This window comes from Psammomys obesus, unplaced genomic scaffold (assembly GCF_907164565.1).
Source record: "Psammomys obesus unplaced genomic scaffold, mPsaObe1.curated_primary_1811, whole genome shotgun sequence".
Lineage (NCBI taxonomy): Eukaryota > Metazoa > Chordata > Mammalia > Rodentia > Muridae > Psammomys > Psammomys obesus.
Genome location: NW_026596396.1, coordinates 1,874,196 through 1,897,465, shown reverse-complemented (window position 1 = coordinate 1,897,465; position 23,270 = coordinate 1,874,196). Strand labels below are relative to the sequence as shown.

The following is a 23,270-nucleotide window of genomic DNA, read 5'->3' as shown; positions in this document are numbered from 1 at the left end:
CCTCGTCAGGTTTCTGGGTATGGTCAACCAAATGGCAGTGATTCTCTGGAATTGCCACAGCTCACCTCAGGCACCTCACACAGCACACCTCAGGTGTGGTGACTGGTAGTCAGGGGTTCTGTCCTTTCACCAGGAGAAGTTCTGGAGACAGCTGCCCTGCTGCTGGGTTTCTTGCTCTGAATTTAATGAACTGCTGCTGTTGCCCTTACACTGTGTTTGCTGGGCACACCCTCTTGGAAAATCAGGAAGCATTGCGGTTTTGTTAGTTTAGCTAGGGATATCTGGGTGCACCTTGGAGCAGTATCTGGGGGCTGCTCCAGTGGCTCTCAGGCTTCTGTAAATCTGAGATTGGAGCTCTGTGCCCCCAGTACCCATGCAGTAATCAATGGCAGGTGAGCGCAGCACTCATGTATGCAGCAGGAAGCTAGAGCCTGGAGCTTATGGGAACCCAGAAACTTTTCAGGAGCTGGGTGTCCTGAGGTCAAACCTGATGTTTCCCCCACCTTGGGATTCCTTCTGACAGGAAGACCCAGTCTGTGGTGTTTTGGGGTCTATAGTTCCATCTGGGATGGTAAGTAGAGCATGCAGGTGCAGACAAGTGGTTCAGCACTGGCAACTGTGCAACCTGCAGACACCCGGGAAGTTTTCCCAAGAACTTTAGAGGGTGGAAGGTCTTGGCTGAGTGCTCTGAGGTTGGACCTGATGTTTTCCTAACCATGGGATTTCCTCCCAACGTGGAAACCCAGTCTCTAGTGCTCTGGGGCCCATTGTTCTGTCTGGGATGGTTTCTCAACTGGAAATCTCAGTCTCTGGTGTTGTGGTGCCTGCAGTTCAGTTTGGGATGGTGATCAGAACATACAGGTGTGTGGCTCTATGCTGGGTGCCGGAGCACCTACCAGGACCCAGGAACTCTTCCGGGGTTTAGCTGGGCGACATGAACCTGATTGCTTCTCACACCATGGGGTTTTCTCTCCCAAGGAAACACAATCACTGGTGTTTTAGGGCCCAGAGTTTGGTCTCTTGATCACTGAACAGTCACTGCTGTCCTGCTCCTCAGACACAATGTCCTCCTGGCACTGCCATCTTAGATCCCCCTCCTTCCCTCAAGGCATTGATTTCTAAGTATGTCAGAATATTATTAGGAATCATTTTGTTGATTTTTTTTTTTTACCAGTCATGTATGGTTCTACCTTAGGACACTGGACTTACCCACTCTCCAGTTCCTGGCTATGCAGGCACTGGAGGGCATAGACTACCTCTAGTGTCAGGGCCTCAAGTTAAACCAAACATTTCTTGGCCACTCTCACAAGTTCTGTTCCACCATTGCCATAGCACACTTGCAGGTCAGAGAGACTGTAGGCCAAAGTTTTATGGCTGGTTTGTTGACTGGGTTTCTTTTTTTATATCCTGCAGAGTGTCTTCCCCTACTAATGAGGCTAGAGCATAGAGATGAAGGCTCCATTTAAGCACCAGCTTTACATTTCTACATTCAATAAGCTGTGTAGCTCCTGGCCTTGGTAACATAGCCCTGCTGTCAGTTTTTGGCAAATGATGCTCTTTACTAGCATCAGCCTGTGTTGTTTGGGAATTTCCACTGGACCCCTTCAGCCCAAAACTAGACAGACTGCAACCCCAAAGCCTTTCCCGGTTACAAAAGATGGCCAGTTCAGACTCCATGTCCTCCACCAACTAGTCCTCACTAGGATCATCCTCCTAGATTCCAGGAAGTTTCCACATCAGCCCTCAAATACATCCCCGTTCCAAGCATCTTTCCCTGCACTCTCTTGCTCCATCCTCCCATGTGCCACCCCAGCCAAACACCTGATCCCTCCTGCTGGGAGTTCACCAAGAAAAAGACCTATTCTGTTTCCTCTTCCCAGGTAGATCCATACATTCCACCCCCCCCCACTACATTCAGAAACTCTCCTCTTCACCTGACCTCTCTTGGTCTGTTGGATGAAGCTTCATTATCATTTACTTAAGAGCTAATATTCACTCATAAATAGCTATAATCTATATTTGTTTTTGCATCTGGGTTACCTCACTCAGGATGACTATTGATAGTTGCATCAATTTGCCTGCAAATTTAATGATGCCACTTTTTAACAGTTGAGTAATACTCCATTATGTAAATGTACCACATTTTCTTTATATAGTTTCAGTTGATGGACATCTAGATGTTTCCAGTTTCTGGTTATTAAAAAATAAAGCTGCTATGAACATAGTTGAGCAAGTGTCCTTGTGGTAGAATGGATCTTCCCTAGGGTATATGTCCAGGAATGATATAGCTGGGTCTTTATATAGAGCTAGTCCCAATTTTCTGAGAAATTGCCACATTGATTTCCAAAGTGGCTTTACAGTTTGCACTCTCACCAGCAATGGAGGAGTGTTCCTCTTTCTCCACATCCCTCACCAATCATCATGAGTTCTCACTAGTATTATTGATCTTAGTAATTCTGATGATGTAAGATGGAAACTCAAAATCCTTTTGATTTGCATTTCTCTGATGGCTATTAATGTTGAACATTTCCTTAAGTGCTTCTCAGCTGTTTGAGATTCCTCTATTGAGAATTTTGGTTTATATCTGTTCCCTATTTTTATTAGATTATTTGGGGGGAGGGTTGATAACTAGTTTCTTAAGTTCTTTATATATTTGGGACATTAGTCCTTTATCAAATGGATGTGAAATTGATAAAAATCTTTTCCTATTCTATAGGCTAGAGCTTTTTCCAATTGACAGCGTCCTTTGCCTTTGAGAATCTTTTCAGTTTAATGAAGTCTCATTCATTAATTGTTGCTATTAGTGCCTGTTCTTTCAGTGTTCTATTCAGGAAGCTGTCTCCTATGCTAATTGGTTTAAGGTTACTCCCTACTTTCTTTGCCATCAGGTTCAGTGTATCTGTGGCCATATTGAGGTCTTCAATCTACTTGAATTTGAGTTTTGTGCAGGGTGATCAGTTGGATCTATGTGCATTCTTTTACTTGTAGACATCTAGTTTGACTTGTTGAAGATCCTTTCTTTCTCCAATGTATTTTTGGTTTCTTTATTAAAAATTAGGTGGCCATGTTCCCTCAGGTTCTGTTCTGTGGAATAACTTCAGGAGTATCGGTATTAGCTCTTCTTTGAAAGTCTGGTAGAATTCTACACTAAAACCATCTGGCCTTGTTTTGTTTTGTTTTGTTTTGTTTTGTTTTGTTTTGTTTTTCTTTTCTTTCTTTCTTTCTTTCTTTCTTTCTTCTTTTTTCTTTTCTTTTTTTTCTTTTTTTGATGTTTGGGAGACTTTTACTGCCAACTTCTAGTTCCTTAGTGGTTATGGGTCTATTTAAATTGTTTATCTCATCTTGATTTAACTTTCATAAGTAATATCTATCAAGAAAATTGTGCATTTCTTTTAGATTTTTCAATTTTGGTTTTTGATTCTTTGAATTTCTAATGATTATTTGGATTTCCTTTGTGTTTGTTGTTAGGTCCCCCTTTTCATTTCTGATTTTGTTAATTTGGGTACTGTCTCTCTTTGAATTTTAGTTTGGATAATGGTATGTCTAGCTTGTTGATTTTCTCAAAGAACCATGTCTATGTTTCATTGATTTTTTATTCTCTTTGTTTCTATTTTATTGATTTCAGGCTTCAGTTTGATTATTTCCTGCCACCTAGTACTGTTGGGTGGTTTAAGCTTCTTGTTGTTCTAGGACTTTCAGGTGTGCTGTTTAATTGCCAGTATGAGATCTCTCTAATTTTTCTTTTTTTTAATTTTATTTTTTTCTTATCAGTTACATTTTATTAACTCTGTATCCCAGCCATGTCCCGATCCCTCATTCCCTCCCAGTCCCTCCCTCCTTCCCTCACCTCCACCATGCCCCTTGCCAAGTCCACTAATAGGGGGGACCTCCTCCCCATTCATCTGATCCTGTTTTATCAGGTATCTTCAGGACTGGCTGCAAAGTCCTCCTCTGTGGCCTAACAGGACTGCTTCTCCCGTGGGGGGTGGGGAGGCCAAAGAGCCAGTCATTGAGTTCCTGTTAGAAATAGTCCTTGTTCCCCTCACTATGGGAAACCAATTGGTTACTGAGCTACCACAGGCTACATCTGAGCAGAGGTTCTAGGTTACATTCATACATGGTCCTTGGTTGCAAGTCAGTCTCAGAAAAGACCCTGTGCCCAGATATATTTGGTCCTTGTGGAGCTCCTATCCTTTCCTCATCAGACTAACTCCCCTAGTTTCTTATGATTCCCTATACTCTGCCAAAGGTTTGGTCATGAGTCTTTGCTTTGAAGAAAATGCTAGTTAGAGTCTTTCAAATGCACTCAGTAGACTCCTGTCATATATTCAATGCGCATCCCATCTGTCTTTCTAAACGAGGATTGATAATCTTACCCCATGTCCGCTCTCTTGATTATCTTTTTTAGGTGTATAGATTTCATTATGTTTATCATATCTTATAGGTCTATATAAGTGAGTATATACCGTGTTGTGTTTGTCTTTCTCCTTCTGGGATATTTCACTCAGGATGATCTTTTCTAGATCCCACCATTTGCCTGCAAATTTCATGATTTCCTCCTTTTTGATTGCTGAATAGTATTCCATTGTGTAAAAATACCACAATTTCTGTACCCATTCCTCTGTTGATGGACATCTGGGTTGTTTCCAGGTTCTGGCTATTACAAATAATGCTGCTATAAACATGGTTGAGCAAATATCCCTTTTGTGTACTTGAGCAAACTTTGGGTATATACCTAGCAGTGGTATAGCTGGGTCTTGAGGAAGCACTATTCCTAATTGTCTTAGAAAGCCCCAGATAGATTTCCAGAGTGGTTGTATCAGTTTACATTCCCACCAGCAGTGGAGGAGGGTTCCCCTTTCTCCACAACCTCTCCAGCATGTGTTGTCCCTTGAGTTTTTGATCTTGGCCATTCTGATGGGTGTAAGGTGATATCTCAGGCTCGTTTTGATTTGCATTTCCCTGATGGCTAATGAGGATGAGCATTTCTTTAAGTGTTTCTCTGCCATTCGATATTCCTCTACAGAGAATTCTCTGTTTAGCTCTGTTTTAAGTGGATGACTTGGTTTGCTGCTTTTCAGCTTCTTTAGTTCTTTGTATATACTCGATATTAGTCCCCTGTCAGATAAAGGGTTAGTGAAGATTCTTTCCCAATCTGTAGGCAGGTGTTTTGTTTTGATGACAGTATCCTTTGCTTTACAGAAGCTTTTCAGTTTCATGAGGTCCCATTTATTGATTGTTGCTCTTAGAGCCTGTGCTGTTGGTGTTCTGTTCAGGAAGTTGTCTCCTGTGCCAATGAGTTCTAGGTCGTTCCCAACTTTTTCTTCTAACAGATTTAGAGTATCTGGTTTTATGTTGAAGTTTTTGAACCACGTGGACTTTAGTTTTGTGCAGGGTGATAAATATAGATCTATTTCCATTTTTCTGCATGTGGACATCCATTTGGACCAGCACCATTTGTTGAAGATGCTGTCTTTTTTCCATTGAATGGTTTTGGCTTCTTTGTCAAAAATCAAGTATTCACAGGTGTGTGGGTTTATTTCTGGGTCTTCTATGCGGTTTCATTGATCCTCCTTTCTGTTTTTATGCCAATACCATACAGTTTTTATTACTATTGCTCTGTAGTACAACTTGAGATCGGGGATAGAGATACCTCCAGATGATCTGTTGTTGTACAGGATTGTTTTGGAGATTCTGGGTTTTTTGTTTCTCCATATGAAGCTGAGAATCTTTTTTTCAAGTTCTGTAAAGAATTGAGTTGGTATTTTGATGGGAATTTCATTGAATCTGTAGATTGCTTTTGGCAGGATGGCCATTTTCACAATGTTAATCCTACCAATCCATGAGCACAGGAGATCTTTCCATCTTCTGAGATCTTCTTCAATTTCTTTCTTCAGAGACTTGAAGTTTTTCTCAAACAGGTCTTTCACTTGCTTGGTTAGTGTCACCCCAAGGTACTTTATGTTATTAGTGGCTATTGTGAAGGGTGTTGTTTCCCTAATTTCTTTCTCGGCCCTTTTGTCTTTGGTATACAGGAGGGCTTCTGATTTTTTTGAGGTGATTTTGTATCCTGCCACTTTGCTGAAGGTGTTTATCGGCTGGAGGAGTTCTCTGGTTGAATTTTTGGGGTTGCTCATATATACTATCATATCATCTGCGAATAGTGACACTTTGACCTCTTCCTTTTCGATTTGTATCCCCTTGATCTCCTTTAGTTGTCTTATTGCTCTGGCTAGGACTTCAAGTACTATGTTGAAGAGGTATGGAGAGAGTGGGCAGCCTTGTCTTGTCCCTGATTTCAGTGGGATTGATTTAAGTTTCTCGCCATTGAGTTTGATGTTGGCTATAGGCTTGCTGTATATTGCCTTTACTATGTTTAGATATGTGCCTTGTATTCCTGATCTCTCCAAGACTTTAAACATGAATGGGTGTTGGACTTTGTCAAATGCTTTTTCAGCATCTAAGGAGATGATCATGTGGTTTTTCTCCTTCAGTTGGTTTATGTGGTGGATTACATTGATAGATTTCTGTATGTTGAACCACCCTTGCATGCCTGGGATGAAGCCTACTTGGTCGTGGTGGATGATATCTTTGATGTGTTCTTGGATTCGGTTTGCAAGTATTTTATTGAGTATTTTTGCGTCAATGTTTATAAGAGAGATAGGTCTGAACTTCTCTTTTTTTGTTGGGTCTTTGTGTGGTTTAGGTATCAGGGTGACTGTTGCTTCATAGAATGAGTTTGGTAATGTACCTTCTGTTTCTATTTTGTGGAATAGTTTGAGGAGTATTGGTGTGAGCACTTCTTTGAAGGTCTGGTAGAATTCCGCGCTGAATCCATCTGGCCCAGGGCTTTTTTTGGAGGGGAGACTGTGAATGACTGCTTCAATTTCCTTGGGGGATATAAGGCTGTTTAGTCTTTCTACCTGATCTTGACTTAATGTTGGAAGATGGAATCTATCAAGAAAATTGTCCATTTCATTTAGATTTTCAAATTTTGTGGCATATAGGCTTTTGTAGTATGACCTAATGATTGTATGAATTTCCTCTGTGTCTGTAGTTATGTCACCCTTTTCATCTCTGATTTTGTTGATTTGGATAGATTCTCTCTGCTTTTTAGTTAGTTTGGCTAAGGGTTTGTCTATCTTGTTGATTTTCTCAAAGAACCAGCTTTTTGTTTCATTGATTCTTTGAATAGTTTTATTTGTTTCTAATTGATTGATTTCAGCCCTGAGTTTGATTATTTCCAGCCTTCTGCTCCTCTTGGGTGTATCTGCTTCTTTTTTTTTTTCTAGGGTTTTCAGTTGGGTCATTAAGTTGTTTGTATGTGATGTTATGAATTTCTTCTTGCAGGCACTTAGTGCTATAAATATTCCCCTGAACACTGCTTTCAATGTGTCCCATAAATTTGGGAATGTTGTGCCTTCGTTTTCATTGAATTCTAGGAAGTCTTTAATTTCTTTCTTTATTTCTTCCTTAACCCAGCTGTCGTTGAGTAACAGGTTGTTCAGTTTCCATGTGCATGTAGGCTGTTTGTTATTTCTGTTGTTGTTGAGGTCCAGCTTAAGTCCATGGTGGTCAGATAGGATACAAGGGATTATTTTAATCTTTTTGTATCTGTTGAGGCTTTCTTTATGACCAACTATATGGTCTATTTTGGAGAAGGTTCCATGCGGTGCTGAAAAGAAGGTATACTCTTTTGAGTTTGGATGAAAAGATCTGTAGACGTCTATTAGGTCCATTTGATTTAGGGTCTCTGTAATTGTTTTTATTTCCCTATTTGTTTTCTGTCTAGTTGATCTGTCCCTTGGTGAGAGTGGAGTGTTGAAGTCTCCCACTATTAGGGTTTTAGGATCAATGTGTGATTTAAGCTTTAATATTGTTTCATTTACGAATGTAGGTGCTCTTGTATTTGGGGCATAGATATTCAAAATTGTGATGTCCTCTTGGTGGATTTTTCCTTTGATGAGAATATAGTGGCCCTCCTTCTCTTTTTTGATTAACTTGGGTTGAAAGTCTATTTTCTTAGATATTAGGATGGCTACTCCCGCTTGTTTTCTGGAACCATTTGCTTGAAAGACATTTTTCCAGTTCTTTACTCTGAGGTAGTGTTTATCTTTGTTGCATAGGTGTGTTTCTTGGATGCAACAGAATGATGGATCCTGTTTCCACAACCATTCTGTTAGTCTGTGTCTTTTAATTGGGGAGTTGAGTCCGCTGATGTTGATAGAAACTAGTGACCAACAATTGTTACTTACTTTAGATGTGGTGTTGGTGGTGTCACTGAGTTTCATTGCTTGTCTTCTTTTGGTTTTTTTGTTGTGTAGTTATCTATTTCCTCTGTTTCCTTCGATGTAGTTGTTTTCTTTGGTTTGGAGTTTCCCTTCTGGTAACTTCTGTAGAGCTGGGTTACTATGTAAATATTGTTTAAATTTGGTTTTGTCTTGGAATATTTTGAATTATCCGTCTATGTTGATTGAAAGTTTTGCTGGGTATAGTAGTCTGGGTTGGAATCTGTGGTCCCTTAAGGACTGTATGATTTCTGTCCAGGCCCTTCTGGCTTTCATAGTTTCTGTTGAGAAATCTGGTGTGATTCTGATAGGTCTACCTTCATATGTTACTTGGCCTTTTTCCCTTGCTGCTTTTAGAATTTTTTCTTTGTTTTGTAGGTTCAGTGTTTTGACTATGATGTGACGTGAAGAATTTCTTTTCTGGTCTAGTCTACTTGGTGTTCTATAGGCCTCTTGTATGTTTATGGCCATCTCCTTCTTTAAGTTGGGAAAGTTTTCTTCTATAATTTTCTTGAAAATATTTTCCGGACCTTTGAGCCTGATGTCTTCTTTTTCTTCTACTCCTATTATTCTTAGGTTTTGTTTTTTCATGGTATCCTTGATTTCTTGGATGTTTTGTGTTTGGAACTTTTCTGATTTTTTTTTTTCTTTGAGAGACGTGTCAATTTCCACAAGTGTATCTTTCGCTCCTGAGATTCTTTCTTCCATTTCTTGTATTCTGTTGGTGATGCTTACCTTTGTAGTGCCTGATCTTTTCTCTATGTTCTCCAGCTCCTGGTTTTTCTCTATTTGTGTTTTCTTTATTGATTCTAATTCTGTTTTCATGTCTTGCACCATTGCCTTCATCTGTTTGATTGTGGACTCCTGCTTTTCAATGATAACTTCTATTTTTTTGTCCGTTTCCTCTCTATGTATCACTAATTGTGCTTCTACTTCTTTGGGTATAATTGCCTGTATTTCCATGAGAGCTTTGTTTATTTCTTCTTTATTTGCCTTCATTTGTGTGGACATTTCTTTGAGAGCTTTGTGCATTTCTTCTCTGTTTGCCTCAATTTTCGTAGTCATTTCTCTGAGAGCTCGATTTGTTTCCTCTTGGTTAGTCTCAATTTCTTTGGTTATTTCTCTGAGGGCTTTGTTCATTTCATCTCTATGGGCCTCTAATAGCTGGAGAAACATAGTTTTGAGGTCGTTTCCTTGTGTATCTAGTGAATTGAAGTGTCCATTGTTTTGTGGGGTTGCTGGCGAGGTCATTATGTCCTGATTTTTGTTGGGAGTGTTCTTACGTCTGCCTCTAGCCATCTGGTTATTTATAATCCTCACTGGTTTTTTCTCGAGGTTGTAGTTTGGGCTATGATCCTCACTTTCTGTTTTCTGGACTGTTTTTTCAGGAAGATGAGAGAGGTTCACTGCTTTGGGAGTGTGCACTGTGTTTTCAGTTTTGCCTAAGTAAAGAATGTGATGCTGGCACTATTCCCGTGTGCTTTTAGCGGGTGCAGTGTGCATGCGCGGATTCTCTGACTATTGCAGTGGCCTGCAAGCCACTATTACGCAGTTCTGACTGAGATCCAGGGATTGTTTGCCTGGATTACCCTGGTGGACCTGCAAGGCAGAGGCTTCAATGTTGGGATCGCTATCCCAAGAATCCCTATGATGCCCACACTAGGGGCACTCTCAGCCTCAGGCACCCTTGTGCCCACCAATCAGCCTAGGAAAGTGATTGGCACAAGCAGGCTTGCGGCACCAGCCCGGAGACCCAAAGCCCGAGTTAGCCGGGTTCTCTTCCGGGTTCTGGCTGGGCAGCCGAGAGTGGACCCGACCGATTCCCACGCCATGGGAGCCTCCCCTCACCTGGGAAACACGATCGATCGCTGTTGTTTTAGGGTCCAGAGTTCAGTCTGCTGGTTGCTGCACGAAGTGTGTTGTCCCGCTTCTCAGACACGGTGTTCTCCAGGTGCCGCCATCTTGGCCCCTCCCCCCTCTCTAATTTTTCTATGAAGGGGCTTAATGATATGAACTTTCCTTTTAGTATGGCTTATATTGTGTTCCATAAGTTTGGGTATATTGTGCATTCAATTTCATTGAATTCTAGGAAGTCTTTAATTTCTTTCTATATTTCTGCCTTGACCTCATAGTCTCTCAGTAGTGAATTGTTCAGTTTCTAGTAGTACGTAAGCTTTTTGTTGTGTCTGTGGTTGTGATTCAGCTTTAATATGTGATAGTCTGATAGGATACAAGGGTTATTTAATTTTTTAAATCTGTTGAAACTTGTTTTGTGACTGAGTATGTAGTCAATTTTGGAGAAGGTTCTGTGAGGTGCTCAGAAGAAGGTATATTCTTTTGTGTGTGGGAGAAATGTTCTATAGCTATCTGTTAAGTCCATTTGACTCATAACATCTGATAGTTCTTTTATTTGTCTATGTAGTTTTTCTCTGGAGGATTTGTCTATTGGTGAGATTGTGTTATTGAAGTCTTCCAGTATTAATGTGTGAGTTTCAATGTGTCATTTAAGCTTTAATAATCTTCCTTTTACAGATGTGGTTGCCCTTGCATCTGGGGAGGGCACACATGAAATGTCCTTCTCCATATCTTTTGATTAATTTTGGTTTGAAAACTAGTTTGTTAGGTATTAGAATAGCTACACCAGCTTCCTTCTTGGGTCCATTTGCTTGAAAAATATTTTTTTCAACCCTTTACTCTGAGCTAGTGTTTATCTTTGATGTTGCGGTGTGTTTCTTGTACACAAAAGAAGAATAAATCATGTTTTTCTATCCATTTTGTATCCATTAGCCTGTGTCTTTTTTTTTTTTTGAATGAAAGATATTTATTTGAGGAAAGGGAAGCAGAAGAGAATTAGGGCCTGATTGAGCCATGAGGGCAGAGACAGAGTGAGAGAGAGAGAGAGAGAGAGAGAGAGAGAGAGAGAGAGAGAAGGGCAGAGATGGGGAAAGGTAGCACCCTGACAGAGAAACAAAAGCAGAGAGAGCAAGTGAGAGATGTAAGAGGGAGAGTTTCTTTTAACCCAGCACCCTGTGGGCAGTGACCAATGATAACACCACAGATGCCTAAGCAACCTGGAAGTAAGCTAGTGCATCAAGATTTATGAACTAAGATTCCTCCCTTTTCCTATAATTGAAAAAATAGAGGAGCTCTTGGTTTCACTGATGTTTTGAATTTTTCTCTTTGTTTCTAATTTATTGATTTCAGCTCTGAGTTTGATTACTTCCAGCTGTCTATTCTCTTGGGTATGTCTGAGAGCAGGTTCTTTGAGAAAATCAACAAGATAGACAAACCTTTAGCCAAAGTGATTAAAAAGCAGAGGGACAATATCCAAATCAATAAAATCCAAAATAAAAAGGGGTACATAATGACAGACACTGAGGAAACCCAAAGAATCATTAGGTCCTACTTCAAAAGCCTATACACAGCAAAATTTGACAAGCTAAATGAAATGGGAAAATTATCTTGATAGACTCAATTTAACAAAGCTGAATCAAGATCAGGTAAATAAATTAAATAGTCCTATATCCATTAAGGAAAGAGAAGCTGTCATCAAAAGTCTCCCATCCAAAAAATAAAAGCCCAGGCCCAGAAGGTTTCAGTGCAGAATTTTACCAGACATTCAAAGAAGAGTTAATATCAGTATGCTTTAAACTATTCCACAAAATAGAAATAGAAGGAACATTACCAGCTTCATGCTATAAGGCCGCAGTCACCTTGATACCTAAACCTCACAAAGACCCAACAAAAAAAGAGAACTTCAGACCAATTTTACTTATGAAGATTGATGCAAAAGTACGTGTGGCTGCCCACAACCACACTTGGATACTGCATGAGGAGAGGGCTGAGAAATAAAAAGAACAAGGCGACATGAAGAAGGACACCAAGTCATTGATCAAGGGACCGACTTATTGAAGGGAGAACCAACTATATAAAAGCAGGAGAAAACAAGGAACTTTCTTTATTGTAACATCCACATGCATCAGCTGGCAGCTTCTCCAAGGATTCACTCAAGGTTGCATGGAACCAGCTATCTGGCTCCCAGAGTAGCTCAAGGTTGCACAGGACCAACTATCTGGTTTCCAGGGTAGAGCGGAGCCTGCTTAATCTTGTTCCCAGGAACAGCATGGAGCTTGTCTATCTTGTTCCCAAGAACAGAGTGAAAGACCCCCCGCCTCACCCTAAGTTAAACATAGCTAACACTATTTTGTAGTACACCACTGTTTTGAGAAACTCTGTAGGCTAGGTGGGGAACTGGAAAATTACTGAGAAACCCAGCTGTGTCATATCTGCGGTCAGGCTGCCCCAGTCGAGCTAAAAACAGCTTGTGTTATTCACCCTCGTGGGATATCTGTGAGACTGTTCCAGCTGAGATAGGAGTCCTAAGGAAAACAACATGTGGCGGCCCAAGTTAAGGGGTCATCATGACCTTCTCGACCACCCAGTTCCTGGAATCCTGGTGTCCCTGCCAAACTCTGACTCAAATTGTGGTCTCATTTAAATGTACCAATCAGCTCCCTGTAACCATGCTTCTCGCTTCTGTACCCGCGCTTTTGCTCTAAAACCCTATAAAAAGCCCAGCTTTCCCCCCAGAGGGCGCGCAAGTCCTCCGAGAGACTTTGTTGCCCCGGGTACCCGTGTATTAAATAAAGCCTCTTGCTGTTTGCAGCCGAACAACTGGTCTCGCTGATCCTTGGGAGTGGGGGTCTCCCTGACGGAAGATTTCCCTCGGGGGTCTTTCAAGAGCTCCCTAATGCAAAGCTTGCCAAAGTCAGTCTTTCACAGGCTGACTAACTGCCAAAGTCAGAAGGCAAAATTTTATTTACCAGAGACCACTACTCAAGCTCAGCACCAACACACTCCATTTTGGCTAATTCAAATCCACTCTGGCTGCCACAAGTACTCAATAAAATATTTGCAAACTGAATTCTCAAACACATCAAAGATATCACTCACTGTTGCTGATTATTAATATTTACTATTAATTTATCTTTTAGTTAAACAATGGTTATATCTAAGCCAGTTGTATACCCAAAGTACCACACAGAGAATAACATTTTTTTTAATTAACCTAGAGCACAATGCTGGGCAATAATTACTCCATCTTAAACTTCCAAGCCCACCTAGCTTCCTCACATTTAGATTTTGCACATTATACTTGCTTTTAGTCATCTTATGTCCGATTCATCTCTCCTGGTGTTTCCAGGTCTTCTCTTCTCAGATCTGCCTTCTTCGACCTTTTCTCCCACTCACTTCTTTTCTCCTCCATTCTGGACCAGGATGGCCCACCCTGTTCTCTCCATTGCGCAGCACTGGGTAGTTGCAATACTGAAAACAAATGGTGGCATGTTTACACAAACTTGAGACAGGTGATGCTTAGAATAAGCATCAGAATGCAATGTCCAAAAGGAAACCAGATAGTGGGGTAGAGAAATCAGCATGTGTATGAATAAGGGTAAATTGTATACATTCCACAAGAATATTATACCAACAATCCACCTGGACCAAATAGGCTTCATTCTTGGCATGCCGGGGTCGGGGGGTCAATATACTGAAATACATCAATGTAATCAAACAACAAAACAAGCTAAAAGGACAAACAAAAACAAAATTTAATAAGATGATAGAAGAAAACTTGCCAAATCAAGAGGGAGATCCACTCATACAGGTATAATATACACACAAAGCACCAAACAGTACAAGAAAAGAAACACTTCCATAAGTTGGAACACTAGATGTACAGAATAAAGAAAGTATATTAAAAGCTGAAAATGAGAAAAACCAAGTCATGCACAAAGATAGGCTTGGCAGAAGCCTCTTCAAGCCAAACAGTGATAAAAGTTGGGCTTCGACTGATTCTTTCAAACTAAAAGATTGCATTCGACATTCCAATGGACCATACCCAGCAAAAACCTTCCATAGTTGGTGAAAAAAAATTCCATGATAGAAGCAGGCAACCTAGTTCATGACAGAGGCAGTCCCTGTTCCCCTTACTTGGGAACAAACATGGAGACTGAGCTGACAATCAGCTACATCTGAGCAGGGGGTCTAGGTCCTCTTCATGCATAGTCCTTGGTTGGTGCATTAGTCTCTGCAGGACCCCATGGGTTCAGGATTTTTAGCATTATTGGTCTCCTTGTGGGGCTCCTGTCCCCTCCATGTCCTTCTACCCCCCATTCTTCCATAAGACTCTGCGTTCTGTTCAAACTTTGGCTGTGAATCTCAGTATCTGCTTTGATCCCCTGTTGGATGGAGCCTTTCAGAGGACCCTCCATATTAGGCTCCCGTCCTCTTTCTCCTCTTTCACCACTTATGGTGTCTATTGTATTTGCCATTCTGAAGGAGATTTAAGCATCCTCCCTCGGGTCCTCCTTAGTGTTTAGCTTCCTTAGGTCTGTAGGTTTTCATATGGCTTTCCCATATTATATGGTTAATATTCACTTATAAGTGAGTGTATGCCATGCCTGTCTTTCTGTTTCTGGGTTACCTCACCCAGAAAAACCTTTTCTAGTTCCATCAATTTGCCTGCAAATATCACAATTTCCTTGTTTTTCATAGCTGAGTAGTATTCCATTGTGTAAAAGTGCCACTATTTCTGTAATCAATTCCTTCATTGAGGAACATCTCAGTTGTTTCCAGATTCTGGCTAAATAAAATTTCTAAAAGCAAACTTGAGCAAATGTCCTTGTTGAATGGTGGAGCCTCTTTTGGATATATGGCCAAGTGTGGTATAGCTGGATCTTGAGGTAGCACTATTCCCAATTTTTTGAGAAAGCACCAGACTGGTTTCCAAAGTGATAGAACAAGTTTGCACTCGCACCAGCAATGTAGGAGGGTTTCCCTTTCTCCAAATCCTCTCCAGCATGTGTTGTCACTTGAGTTTTTTATCTTAGCCATTCTGATCAGTATAAGATAGAATCTCAAAGTTGTTTTGGTTTGCATTTCCCTGATGACTAAGGATGTTAAGTATTTAAGTGTTTCTCTGTCATTCGGTATTCTTCTATTGAGAATTCTCTGTTTAGCTCTATGCTCCATTTTTAAATGGATTTCTTGGTTTGTTGTTATTCAATTTATTGAGTTCCTTATATATTCTGGATATTAGCCTCTATTGGATGAAGGATTGGTGAAGATCTTTTCCCAGTCTGTAGGCTGTCTTTTGTTCTGTTGACATCGTCCTTTGCTTTACAGAAGCTTTTCAGTTTCATGAGGTCCCTTTATTAATTGTTGATCTTAGAGCCTGTGCTGTTGGTGTTCTGTCCAGGAAGTTGTCTCCCGTGCCAATGAGCTCAAGGTTGATCTCCAATTCTTCTCCCAACAGATTAAGTGTGTCTGCTTGTATGTTGAGGTCTTTGATCTACTCAGACTTTAATTTTCTGCAGGTAAATGTGGATCTATTTGCACTTTTCTACATGTAGACAACCAGTTAGACCAGCACCATTTGTTGAAGATTATATGTTTTTCCATTGTATGGTTTGGGCTTCTTCGAAAATCAGGTGTCTATAGTTTTTTTCTGGGCTTATTTCAGGGTCTTCTATTGGATTCCATTGATCTACCTGTCTGTTTCTATGCCAGTACCATGCAGTTTTTATTACTATTGCTCAATAGTACAGCTTGAGATCAGGGATGGAGATACCTCCAGAAGAGCTTTTATTGTAAAGGATTGTTTTAGCTATTCTGGGTTTTTTTGTTTTGTTTTGTTTTGTTTTGTTTTTCCATATAAAGTTTAAAAATTGTCTTTCAAGGTCTGTAAACAATTGTATTAGTAATTTGATGGGAATTATGTTGATTCTGTATATTTCTTTTGGTAAGATGGCCATTTTTCCAATGTTAATCCTACGGAGCCATTAAGCATGGGAATTTTTTTCTATCTTCTGATATCTTCTTCAATTTCTTTCTTCAAAGATTTGAAGTTTTTTTTTAAACAAATTTTTCACTTGTTTGGTTAGAGTTACACTAAGATATTTTTTTCCTGTGGCTACTGTCAAGGGTGTTGTTTTCCTAATTTCTTTCTCAGTCCATTTGTCTTTTGTATGCAGGAGGACTACTGATTTTTTTTAGTTAATTTTGTATCCAGCCACTTTGCTGAAGGTATTTATCAGCTGTAGGAGTTCCTTGGTAGACTTTTTGGGGTTACTCATTTATACTATCATATAATTTGCAAATAGTGGTACTTTGACTTCTTTTCCAGTTTGAATCCCCTTGATCACCTTTGTCTTGTTGCACTAGCAAGGACTTCAGGTTCTATGTTGAATAGAAATGGAGAGAGTGGGCATCCTTGCCTTGTCCCTGATTTCAGTGGAATTGATTTAAATTTCTCTCCATTTCATTTGATGTTGGTTATAGGCTTGCTGGAATTGTTTTATATGCCATAACCTAGACCTTGGATATTTATCATAGAAAACTGACCCATTTTCTTGTGGCTAGCCAAAATGTCTCTGAACCATAGCAGCATTGAATAATTTAGGATCATCACTTATACATATCATACATGGAATTTTATATTTATGCCTCATCAGTCGACTGTTCTTTTATAAATGAAAAGTCCTTTCAACCTTCTTACAGTGAGCTTCCAAGATAACAGACCTTCCTATTAGAAAATCTACAGGTATCTGTTTGGAGATATTCATTGCTGAACCCTTCTATTTTCATCCAGAGAACAGCCTGACTTTCTTCATTTCTCTCTAACCATGATGGGATGCAACTACTAGAAAGTAAGGATACAGTTTTTGTGGCTATTTATTAATGTCCTAGAGTTGTGAGGCCAGGTCTGCCTTCCTATTTTTCTGGGTTTTCTTTTCACTCTTTCTGGACCATCTGAATTGAGAAGGACATGGGGTAGAGCCTTGGCCTAGAGCTAGAATACATGATCTCAGTCTAGATCACTGATGAGGGCATGAATACTGTGAATGGATGCTTAAATATCTTTGGCGCATGTGTGGGGTGATGGTAGGTCTGCTGGGAATGCTCTGCATTATCTCTTTTATTTCCAATATCTCAAGCACCTCACACCATCAGTAACAATTTCCTTGTTATTAAAGGAGATGAATTAGACTTTAATGGACTCTAGATTATATAGTGTGGATGGAAAAATAATAAAGTTTATAATGTCAAAAATTTCACTTAGACAAAAGGTATTTTACACAAAGGTAAAAACAGATTGTGTAGATTCATCACTTCATGATTTTCTAGAGAGCACAGCTTCTCTGCTATTGCTGCATCATCTTTAGGTTTGAATAATTCAAGTTATAGAACCAAAAAAAATGTTCTTTCTGTATTAGAAAGTAGTAGATTCCATTCTGGACAAAATGCCAAGATATCTTCCTCAGAGAAGACTTATGATCTAGTTAATTCAAAGGAATGTTCATTTGCCAGTGAACCGTGGGTGGATAATACAAACCAGAAACTCAGCATGAACATGCTGTGCATGAAAAGATATTTGAAACCTGGTTAAAAGCTGGAGTCTTAGAATGGAAGCCAAAGCAAAATGGCTATACTTTTTTATTAATAAGAGTTTCATACGGGTGTGAAAAGACAGCTACTATAAAAAGTACTATCAAAAGAAGATGAGATTCAAGCACAAGACTTGGTTCATCCCATTTTATCAGACCTACAAAATCATGATTTCAAGCAGTCATTTCATTTTGAATAAAACTCCCATATATTTCCATTTCAATCTCATCGATAGTAGACCTTCAAAGACTTTCTCCCAAGAGTCACAAAGCTGCAAATACTCAGAGATATTACAGCTGATAAGAAGATAATTCTGGTTGAATACTTATTCAACCTATTTATTGAGATTCTTAGAATTAACATGATGTTCTAAAGTATGTACAGATTGGCTCATAGCCTCTTTACAAACTGTAGACAATAATCAGAGGCCACTTTTTCCAAAGAAAATTCGAACAGAGTGTTTTATTTCAAACAGCTCTTTCACACATAAGGGATCAATAATTATGAAGAAATTTCTTCATTAGTGACTATAAAAACTAATAAGAACAAAAGAAGAATTAGTACTGCTGATAAATTTTCTCCTGAGTTCCTGTGTCCAGGATGTCCTGGCAAAATCCAAACTGAAATAAATAGCCCTCATTTTTCTTCTTCAAAGGGAAAAATTAGTTCATTGCCCCAAAATGCCATTAAAGTCAAATACTTCGCTATCACTATCACAGAAAAATCTTGATTGTATGTTTAAAAAAATCAAGATATTCAAGCTAGAACATGGTGAGTTCCAGGTCACCCAGGCCTACAAAGTGAGTCTCAAAAGTAACAAACCAAAACACAACCCTAATTAATTAATCCTCCAAAATGTTACTTAAAAAAAAAACTTGGTTAAATTTATGTTCAATTAACCACTCCTTAAATTTCCAGCGTATTATGGGCATGTGTCATCATACTCAGCTAGTTCTTAATTAAAACTTTTTTTTTTTCAGTAAGAAGAAGGATGGAGAGATTGCTAATCATGCTTTTGCACAGGACCTGGAGTTCCCTTCCCAACATGCACATCGTAGTTCACAACAATCCATAATTCCAGTTCAAGAGGATCCAACACCTTTTTATTAGCTCTTTGGGTACCAGGGAACATGGTTCACATGAATACATGCAGGCAAAACACACAGAGACACACACACTTTGAAAATTTAAAAATCTAAGATAAATGCATTCATGAAGGAATCCCTGGGGCTTATAGATATATACAGCTCAGTGGCAAAGTGCTTAGTATTTAGATAGCATGTCTGAGAGCCTGTATTACTCCCTAGCGTCTCTACCACTACATACAGAAGAATTATAAAAGGGAGAATGTTTTCCACCATAGAGGATACCTTGCAGCTGAGGACAGCAAGACCTGAGTACTATCAGCAGTAGACTGGCCTTTCTCACTTTAGGCTGCTGTTGTAGTGAGAGGTATTCATGAACTCCATACTCTAAGTATGCCCTGTAAAGATGCAATGGGAAGCTCCTTGGTCTGAAATTACAAAAACAAAAACAGATTTTTGGATCCCCTCTTTTTTTTTTTAACTTGGACAGCTGAAACGAAGGTGGTTAGCTAGTCTTCCAGTGAGTTTTCTTGAGAATTGTCATTGAAAGCTTTACTAGCAGCTAAGGATGCAAGGTGCTCTCAGCCCTATATCCATTAAAAATTCCAGTGCAGGGGAGCCAGTAGCAAAATGGTACTGGTGGGAGGTCAGGACAGCACCTTTCAGTGTAACATATGCCTGGACACAGCCAAATGTTTTTAACAAAATCTCAGTTGTTCAATTTTACCAATAAAGACTTGGGGACCAGATGCTGAGGATTTGATCTCAAACTCCATTTAAAACACTCTCATGCAGCAACAACTTTCTCCAGTGCTCTACTGACCTTCATGGCTTCCTCAGTCAGTTTATATGTATGTCTAACTGACTTTTCTCCTTAGGGTACTTAGAAGATGCTTTGTATTTTTGTTCTACTATGATCTCACCTCATACACTATTATGAATGCTGAGATTAAGGGAAGAGGAAAAAAATGAAAATGTGGCTTTTGAAGGGAACATTGGATTTAGTCACTTCCCCCAGGGGTTGAGCCACCCATTGGGGAAACACTTTTCCAGCTACTTCCGGATAAGACATAAAGATTCAGAAGCTCTCCTTAGAAACACAGACACTGAACTCCAGACACCAGCTCCCTCCACCACCTCTCCAATTTAGAGAGGGTATTTCATTGCTTCAGTGGGAACACCTACTCACTGGTTCCCACAGTGATCACCATTGTACACCAGACCATAAGGAAAACACCTGGACATTTCAGATATTCCCACCAGGTAATATGTCTTCACACTAATAAGTCTTCAGAGATTCTAAGCATCCTCACTGCATAGATACCCTTCCTGCCCCCCCACCTCAAAAACAGACTTTTCAGCAATGACAAGGTTGTAAGTTCTGCTCTGCCCTCAATACACATTATTGAGGCTTATCTGTCTCCAACCTGATACTTGATTACATTTTTGTGTGTTCTTCTTCACTTTAACAACAAACCTCACGTCGTCTTGGCATGCAAAGTTTAGGATGTGAATATCTTTAAAGAAGAAGCACAATCAACAAATAGAGACGATTTGAAATTAAAATGTTATCTCAAAATCAAAGATGTTTTATTTTAAATGAATAGATAATTGGAAGGGTGTCATGTGGGTGTAAGACATTTGGCCATGGAGTCTCCTGTGACATTTTGCAAACACCAACACTGTCATTTCAGACCTTTTGGTTGGCCTGTTTAGACATTCAGATTCCTCTTTACTTTCAATGACTTGATCTCAAAGAGGAACATAATTGAACCAAAGAGCGACAAGGTGGTTGTCAGGATACCCACTAGGAACACATGAGTTCTGTGCTTGTTTATCAGGGCTGCTTTCTTAACTGGAAAGGTCGGTGGAAAGTCAAGGGTGGTTTTGCCATGGAGATGTACTACATGGTTCCAGGTCACAGAAGTGATGGCACATAGGCTGCTGACAACCAGAATTAAGACAGAGCATTTGCAGCATAAACCACAGAAGATTCTGGAACATTGAGTAGCTGGTAGGGACTGGGACTTTGACAATGCTGAGACTAATAGTTGATGATCTAAAGATTACAACATAGGGTTTTATCGGCATTGCAAGTAATATCAGAGTCTGTGCACATCAAAATTCAGGTGAAATGGTCCAGTTTGAGTTGACGGGACTGTACACCTGAATTCTGGTCACAGAACCAGAGATGTTAAACTCTTGATGGTAATTAGCTTCTAGAATCTGATGTACACAAGCTGAACAACCTTATCATGGAATTTCCTGAGGTGCTAGTACCTCCTCACTGCAAGAATTATTCAAACCCAAAGATAGGAGGCTGCAAAGGAAGCCAGTCAGCTTGAAGATCCACTCCTTTGCTCTAGCAAATCTGAAGATGAGATAGAACAAGTATAATATCAAGCCAGGAACATAACAGAAGGGTGGGGAACTTACAGGCCATGGTTTACAGAGTCCCAAGTACTCGCAGTTGTCCCTGCTGTCTCAACATTTTATCTAAGTGGTCTGTATACACTATTAGGGTTCCACACACTAGTTAAATACGTATAAGAAGCCTTGAGATCTATGACTGTGGCAGGAGTCCAGACTGTAAGATGTTTTAGACACTGACTGTGTCCTTCAAATGTTGCTATGTTTCTAGTTGTTGACTAGGAATGTCAACGCTTGGAGCTAATGATGGAAAAAGAGTTTGTAGTATCATTGAAGGTGATGCTTACTGCGTCCTTCTTTGCAAAACAGAACGATTATAAATAACTGTAATGAGAGTTCCAAAAGAATAAATGCTCAAATTATTGTAGTGGATTATTGCCTGATCCTTACTAGAACACTTTAATATCTGTATAACCCTTTAGAAGAGAGAAGCAAAAAGAAATACAATGTACACAGTATGCCCATTTATGTAAAAGAAAACATGTGACTTCTTCAAATATCTGAATATATATCAGTGTAAGCATGCACAGAAAATTAATGATAAGTTGACCAATTAATGGAGAATATGCCATCATAATTACTTTCATGTTTCCTAAATAGTGTTCATTTCTTGAGAAAGGTGTGTGTAATATTTTACAATTAAAAGCAGCATGATCACAAAATTAAACTTCTATTTGTAACTGGATAGTGATATAACTTGGTGTTAGAGTGAGGTACTGAGTTCACAACCCAGGACCACAGAACAATATGTTTGTAAAAGATGAGAAATTGTGGATATGTGCGTTTTGTATCTGCTATTTATTCAACATTGCACCTTGCTAAAATTGACCTCATTTGGGTTCAACACATAATGTATGTGGAGGTACTTTGAGTAAACCAATGTCATCTTTGACACAATACTTACACTTCACACTAATAGTGTGAAACAACTTATTTGGCTCTTCCATCAATTCAAATCTTTGACCGTAGCAATAAGGAAAATGAGAAAATCCTGCTAGAATTCCTGATAAGTTATTTAGCAGAAATGAAAGAGGGAAAGTTCTTCAGTGAGTCTAGCTTGTGCATAATGCTGTTGCCATTACACAGGCAGAAATGTGAGGAGCTTCCAAAAAGGATATCCTTGCCAGCTGGCATTATCTACCCGCTACCCAATGTTCCACAATCTTCTGTGGTTTGTGCTTCCTTAAGAGGTGACAGCAGTAGATGTAATTCTTAGGAAATTACATCAACAAGATGGGTTTGTAATTGATGGTGGCTTCAGTACCACCATGAGCTCTGTCTTGCCAAGGCAGCTCTGAGGCAGTCTGACTGCAGGAGCAGTATGCTCTGAATCAGAAATGAAATCAGGATGGAGAATGATTTTGTTTCAGACAAATGTGTGCTCTTGGCAGAATGTGGTGCTTGCCTTGCCTGAACCCCAAGGGTAGATACAACAGTTTTGTAAAGAACCAAGTGGAAAGCCTTCATATGTCATATTTTAAGTTTTTACCTTTTAGTGTCATCATTGACAGGATCCATTTGGAGGATCCCAATATCACCACTCTTCTTCTAAGTCATTGGGAATATGTATCAGTGAGAGCATCATCAAAAGAAGAGCTGAATGCCCTGAATGAAGAGTTCTGTTAGCCTCATGTTCCTGCTCAGCTGACTGCTTTGCTTCATTTGAACCTACTTTAAACAGTCCAGGAGATTAATGACCATTCAATGTTACCCACACATGTATTAGCCCCATTTTATACATAGGGAAAACCACAGAGTCGCTAATTCCCATCTACAGCATCAGTGAGTTGCACAGATATGTGGTCAGTTCAGGCCTGGGATGCCTTCATTTTCATACACAGGGCTTCCTGGAACTTATGATGTTCAGCAGGATGTCCTCAAATGGAAGGGATGTCCAAAAGTAGCCTAATCTATATATCAGGGGCCTTCTTTTGCATTCTCTATTGTAGGAGAGTGAAAGTTGTAATCAAAACCGCATGGAATATATAAAAGTCTTACCTTTTTATCTCTCTTCTTTGAA

At 39.7% G+C, this 23,270-nt stretch overlaps 1 pseudogene; it reads right to left on the bottom strand.

Moving 5' to 3' along the window:
- The window catches only part of LOC129669349 (uncharacterized), a 49,340-nt pseudogene extending 26,572 nt beyond the window's left edge, over nt 1-22,768 (bottom strand).
- Between the last annotated feature and the right edge of the window lie 502 nt (nt 22,769-23,270).